Source organism: Anneissia japonica, unplaced genomic scaffold, assembly GCF_011630105.1.
Source record: "Anneissia japonica isolate Jap-2015-1 unplaced genomic scaffold, ASM1163010v1 scaffold2028_len131717_cov125, whole genome shotgun sequence".
Classification (NCBI taxonomy): Eukaryota; Metazoa; Echinodermata; class Crinoidea; order Comatulida; family Comatulidae; genus Anneissia; species Anneissia japonica.
The window spans coordinates 114,683-122,304 of NW_022736659.1; positions in this window are offsets into that span (position 1 = coordinate 114,683).

Here is a 7,622-nt window from a genome sequence, read left to right on the forward strand (position 1 = left end):
TACTGGAAAACAACAATGCTGTGGGATATATATATATATATATATATATATACTCTTTATGAGGTGAGTGATTTATTAAATTGTGCAATCAGCAACGGATTCTTATCCATTAAAAGCTCTGTCTATCAAATTTTATGTGGCAATTGTGATGTGTCCATATATGGGCATGATGATGTCATATACATCCAAATATGGGCATGTGACATTTACTTGTCACCAAATTTGACAGTGTGGACACAGCTTAAGATTTGAACTCCTTTGATCAGCATCGCTTTTTCTGGAGTACACAGTTCAAAACTCAATATTATTGTGATGACAGAAAATTAATTAATTTTATTCTATTCTTTTTTGCAATAAAAAAAAATACAAAAATATATTACCGAAGAAGTAAAACAAAATACAGAGCAAATTGCATGAAAACATAACAAGAAAAACCCGAAATCCATGCCAAGAAATAGCCAAAGCAGCAGGGCCACTGTCCTCCATACGCAACAAGCATATGGACAATGAAAAAGAAATATTGTTAAAAAATAATTACAACAAAAAGAAACCAAAATCTACACAAAAACATTATTAACATTGTATGTGATTATAATAAATTATCATTAGAGTAATTAAATTTATATTATTATAATTCATATATTAAATGACATTTAGGGATTTCAAATTAAAATAATAATTTTACTGTAAACAAAGAAGATATGAGAAAAATGACAAAAAGTTCCAAAGGTCTGCAAGAAGACTATTCGTTGAAGTGTTATGCTGAAGGTGTAAGTATTTGAACGTTAGTTATTAGTAATCAGTTTTTGAAAATAAAATAACAAAATTTGACATTGTAAAATAATATTATCTGCAAGTGTAGAATTTGTCAATAATTTATTTATTTTTATTTTATTCAATTTCCAGGCAACAATAAAACAAAAACATAACAATGAGAAAACAATATCCTGTGGAATCACTATCAGAACGGCTTCCCATATTGCATGCTTACGTACCGTATACAGTATTAAACGTTGAAGCTATAAAGTTGGATATATAAATGATATGCTAAAATTTTATGACAAAATGCAGTAAGAAAAAATACAATAAAATATTGTAAAATAGTTAACAAAATAAAATAACATTATACATCAAACTTCGGAATTAACTAAACAGTATTTAGTTAAGTTCATTAACTTATTTGATGATGACTTTCACATAACCTCTCCACTTCACCTGATGTCGAGCCACTTGATTTTGTGAGCCATGTGTGTGAAACCCTGAAATATGTGATTCATACACCCTCAACCTGGACCTGATCTATTCCCAGGGGGTCAACCAAGACGCTATAGAAAAGATGGACATGGAATATGGGTGAGGATAGATTAATATGAGGCTTATCAGCATACTGTCACTAATTGTTTAATTGAGTTAAATTAGCATAAAAATGTGGCAATATTGTAAACTTTAGTACAAAGAAGAAGTCATTATATTTCTGCACATGACTTTGGCAATAGTAAGTTGATTTCTGTAAATAACCAATCATTTTAAAGTTTGTAATGTAGAGAATAGGAGCTCAAATTTTACTTTATTTTTTAATTTTTTTGTCACTGATGCTTATTTTTGGATGCCAAGCCTCATATACGAATGGCACCATCTACAGGAGTTTACCTTTCCAATAAGGGAAGCATTATGCTGTCATAAAGTAACTGCCTTTTAGGGGCATATGTGCAAATGTGCCTTCCTAAGGATTTTATTCACTCTATCACACTTTATGTGATAAGTATATGAGATCTGCCCATGTATTATGGGTATGCTATGATGTCATCATGCCCAATATGGATGTGATATGACATCATCATGTCCATATATGGATGTGATAGGACATCATCATGTCCATATATGGATGTGATAGGACATCATCATGTCCATATATGGATGTGATATGACATCATCATGTCCATAAATGGATGTGATAGGACATCATCATGTCCATATATGGATGTGATAGGACATCATCATGTCCATATATGGATGTGATTAGGACATCATCATGTCCATATATGGATGTGATAGGACATCATCATGTCCATATATGGATGTGATAGGACATCATTCATGTCCATATATGGATGTGATAGGACATCATCATGTCCATATATGGATGTGATAGGACATCATCATGTCCATATATGGATGTGATAAGACATCATCATGTCCATATATGGATGTGATATGACATCATCATGTCCATATATGGATGTGATAGGACATCATCATGTCCATATATGGATGTGATAGGACATCATGTCCATATATGGATGTGATAGGACATCATCATGTCCATATATGGATGTGATAGGACATCATCATGTCCATATATGGATGTGATAGGACATCATCATGTCCATATATGAGCAATTTACACAATTTGTTTAGAGTCTTGGTCAGCGGCCCAGAATATGAAATCCTTAATGATTATATTTTTTAACGATAAATATTGCTATATTATCAATTATTATAATAAGTAAACAAAATAAAATAAATTAAAACAAATATATGAATAATTGAGGAGCATTTTCTCTCATGTTAATGCCTGGCAATGTAATGTCAACTGATGTAAATTAGTCAATGATTGTCATATATTTTCTATGAAAGAAAACGGCTAGGAAGACAAGTAACAAGTTATTAATGTAATCAATTATAATTAATCTTGTAATTTATCAAAATCTTGTGTTAATGTAGTTAGATTGTCTTTTAATTATTTATTTAATTGATTTTCTATTTGTGTGTGTGTGTGTGTGTCAACAATAAATATGGATTATGAATTGATTTTTTTTATTTATTTATTTTTAGGGTATTGCATGTTTTTTTATTATTTTGAATTATTCTTGCCTGAGTTAATTTTCATGTCAAAACCTACATTTTCAAAATGCACTAGATAGTGTATTCATAGAGTATCTAAATGTATTATACAGTATTATTATAGTATAATTGAGGATCACACAAACATTTATTGTTGTTATTATTATCATTATTGTTGTTGTTCTTATTAATTATACTGTTATTAAATAAATAATGGCCCAATATTGAGATATATTTTTGTACAGAAATTAGGCAATATTAAACTAATTAAATATATCGTTATTTCAGAAATATGTACAAAGATAACTTATAGGCCTAGTTGTGTGTTTCTTAATTGCATTAAAAGTCAGCAGTCGCTGAATTGGGTCCAATATTTTACAGAGATGCAGTGTTTACAACCATAAAGCATTATGATGATGATAAACAGTATTTTCCTCAATATTTTAAAATCATTTATTCATGAACCACTTGGAATTATATATATAAGATACAGTACTATTGTTTTTATTTGTTGTTACTATTATTGTTAGTTTTTTTTAAATAGTTATTATTACTACAGTATTACCATCATTGTCATTATTATTATTGCTTTTATTATTATTATTATTATTAATATTATTATTATTATTATTATTGTTATTATTATTATTATTATTATTATTATTAATATCATCATCATTATCATCATCATCACCGCCACCACTTATTTTAGTAATGACCTCTTGCATATATACATTACCGTACTGCATTCATTCAAATAAACGCCCCGCTTTTAATGAACCCCCTATAGAGCCTCATTTGGAATATACGCCTAGCTCCCCATAATAAATTGACCCGTGTTTATTATTTTTCCTCAAATAATTTCTGCTTAAATGACTGCAAAAAAATTAGAAACGTTGCTCCACTAGAATTACATTTTTCTGACATGGGATACGTCTTGCAACAATAACGGTAATTATTTTTGTACTTCTTTGAATGAGTATATATGTATCTATTTTACACCAAAGAAATTAAACGTCTCCCTCGAATAACCACCCCCCCCCCCCAAAAAAAAATCTCAACAACCCCCAATTTTTTTTTCTTTTTTCATCTTCTTTAAATTAAAATTTTCTTGTTTTGCAGTTAACCTAAATTCGCATTTTAAATTTCATTTGTGTTTCTTCCTAGGTATTATCAATTATCATATTTTATGTGATATAAAACTGCACTATTATTATTATTATTATTGTTGTTGTTGTTGTTGTTGTTATTATTATTAGTATATTTTATATTTTTCGTTAACTTACAATATTACTGTAAGGCCGCTTGTTAGCTGCAATAATTTTAATGCTTTTGTTAATCCTTGCCTCATTAGGTTTACACGGTTTTTCTGTATTGTGAGTTTTGGTTATTTTGTTTCATTTTAATGTATGTATTGTGATTTTTATAAAAAGCAAAATAAAAAATGAATGAATAATCATGCGTAACTGTTGACGAAATTATGAATTCAGTACCGTACTCGCGCGAATAAGCACCCGGCCGCTTAAAATATTTTTTGCACTTTTTGAGGGGCGCTTATTCAAACGGGGCGCTTATTCAAACGGGGCGCTTATAAAAACAGAGTGAAAAATGAGGGGGCGCTTATGGAAATAGATGAAAATCGAGGGGTTGTTATGAGAACTTATTGAATCCAATATCCAAGAGGCACATATTTGAATGAAAAACGATTACATAAGGACATCAGGAAACCGCAAATTACGAATGGTGCTGCGGCGGAAAAGATAATCGTCCAGAGAGATGGCTTGTCATGACAAGAATGTTGTGAGTACAGTTACATAACAGCAGAATAGCAAATGATTTGTGGTGGTGGTTAGCTTGTTTGCCATCGGTCGATTGAGAATAGCAGCTGGACGGCATGATCATTGCCGGTTTTCTTGAAAACTTAGATGAGAATGTGTTAAAGGTGCAAATTTTCGGAAAAGGATTAGTAGGACTAGGCATAGACAAATGAAAGAAGATGAAAGTTGGAAATATACAGTCTGTCCAGGGAGCTCTCATCATTCTGTCAAAGATAAATATCCTCACTTTGATATTGACTATTATAATTAAGGAGAATGTGATTCCACTCCACACCAACATCCACAGTCCCAGGATTGATTGGGTTATTGAGGGGGCGTTTATTCAAATTAGAAGGGGGCGCGCTTATTCAAACGGGGCGCGTAAGGAAATTTTTCTCGTTATGAGGGGCGCTTATTCAAACGGGGCGCTTATTCGCGCGAGTGGGGTACTGTATAATTTTTAATATCTGGGAAATAAAGAGTTGGGAACTATAGAGGGCGTGCTACCGTGTATTATCGATCTCCATGGAGATATAATAAACACAACAACCTGGACCATCTTTGCCTGGACCGGAAATCAACGTCAATCGGTCGGGAGACCTTGGGGAGACGTGACAATCTTCGTTCCCAGGCGGGAAAGCAGGACTAATTTACTTTTTACAGCGGGGACAGGTGGTTTTAGGCCTAGTACAGAAAACGTAAGTGTTTTGTATTAATTTTAGAGACATATTCTTTTTTTGTGTATACGCATTTGTCAACTGAATAATTTTTATTTACTGTAAAAGATAGAAGAATTAACCCCATAACTTGCTTGGGAGGGTCATTGTGTGCTTTCGTATTATGGGTGTGGTCCCTGCGTCGGTCACGTCCGTGCTGTACTAATCTAAAAGGCCCTAGGCCTAGGCCTAGTACTAGAGTACAGTACTAGGCCTAGTGCTAGTAGTAGTAGTAGTAGTAGTAAACAGTAAATAGACCAATGTGTGTACAGGTTTTACCGTTTACATACGTTGCATACGTATTCTGTTCTCCATGAATCAATGAACCTAAAAAAAGAGGGCAGGGCTTGCCCTAACTTTTTTTGTTAACTAGCCCACTGGGCTAGTTTACTAGAGATTTTACTAGCCCACAGACTATTTTACTAGCCCACAGTCTAATTTTCTTATTGTAACCAAAAAAAAAAAAAAAAGCTCATGGATCCTGAAATAGTATTAGTAAAGTAGGTCTGGGCCTAGGCCTAATATTTTTTTTTGCCCAAGGGATTGGTATCAGGACCCCCGACCCCACAAATCCACCGAAGTGAATTATGAGAAAATGTAACTTGGTTGGGGATTGGATAAACCCTCCTTTTCTTCTCTCCTCCTCCTCTTTCTTTGTTTCATTTCTTTCCGACAATACAGAAATCTACATAGAATTTATATATTTTCTGCCAAAAAGTGCAGGCCCCCATCTCTGCCGGCCATGATATAAACAAATTTATTATGCACAACTGTAATTTACAATTCTGCCATGCTGTAAAGTTTCTTTTAGCTGCGCTGAGGATATGTAAAAATCAGCTCAAATTTGAGTTTAAAATAGCTATGAAATTAGGTGCGCAGAATCGTGATTTGCTGCATAATTAATTGCATTTGGTTATATAAAGATTTGGTCAAAACCTAATTCAACAAAATTTTCACGGAAATCGGCCCTTATTTTCCAAAATGCGCGGACAGAATTCTAGGCTAAATTTTTGCACGGAGGATATGTTGTCTGATTTTACACACTTCCTAGTGATTTTTTGCACAAATTTGAGCTGGTTGTGGGGGAATAATCATCAGTGAAGTGCAATTAATTACAGAATGGAACATATGCAGTAAAGGGTGAGGGACACATTTACCAAAGTATGTTTTGGTCATTTCAGATTTCAGTGGGTCAAACACATACATATCAAACACCATTGAGTTTGAACATCAAAGACGTTTCACCCTAGTTAGGTAAGGCCTGCTTATTCGCAAAAACCAAATGCTATAAATAGTCATGGTGTGATTGATTTGGAAAAACCAAAAGCTAAAAATGGATTTCAGTTAATAAGCCTTTTCCACGCTGCAGTAGACATGTTCAGTCAATTGATGACAAACAATAATAAGCAGCATAGCGTAACCAACAGACATAACATATTGTTTCGGCTATAATTTTCTAGGTCATGTTATTTTAGTGTGAAACGGAGGGTCATATCAACATAATTTTTTCTTTAAAATATTTGCCACTAGGATATGTCTACGTATTGATGAATGCAGGGTTCGAAATAACGCTGGTCCGCCGGCCAATGCCTAGTAAAATGCATGGCGGACCTGTTAATTATCCCAATAACAAGTCCGCATGACCAGTTAAAATTTCAATGAAAGTCTGACAAAATACCTAAAGTTTTACGCATTCACCTCTTAACGATGTCTTTACAAAATATTTCACACAAATAATGTCAACAAGATCGCTATTTTCTGTTTATTGTCATATTAATGTCAGCTACGAACAGCCTTAGGCTCAGTACAGATGAACATCATGCAGTAGCTAGGCCATGGAGGAATCCATGGCTAAACGTACAGAGGGAAATCACCTTCTCCGCATGTTACAGCGACAAGGAGAATTTGATTTCCGTTTGTGTGTGCACCGTGAAGTTAAAATATCCATGTCATGTATCCATCCCACAATGCAATGTGGGACGACAAAAAGTTAATAAATGCAACGACTTCCGTACAAAGCATAGTCCCAATAGCGTTGTCATGGAGATTATCTTTTAATTAAAATGACCAGTAAAATGTTAGATAAAGTGATAGTTACGCCTTCCATTGTTTTAATAAAGTGCATTATCGCCTTATGAATACCTAAAATGAAAAAGGAATTGTTTCTACGATGGCTCTTTTTTAGTAGACGTTTAATTCGGGTTTGGTATGTCATTAGATTCAGTCTACATGTAAATTACACTCA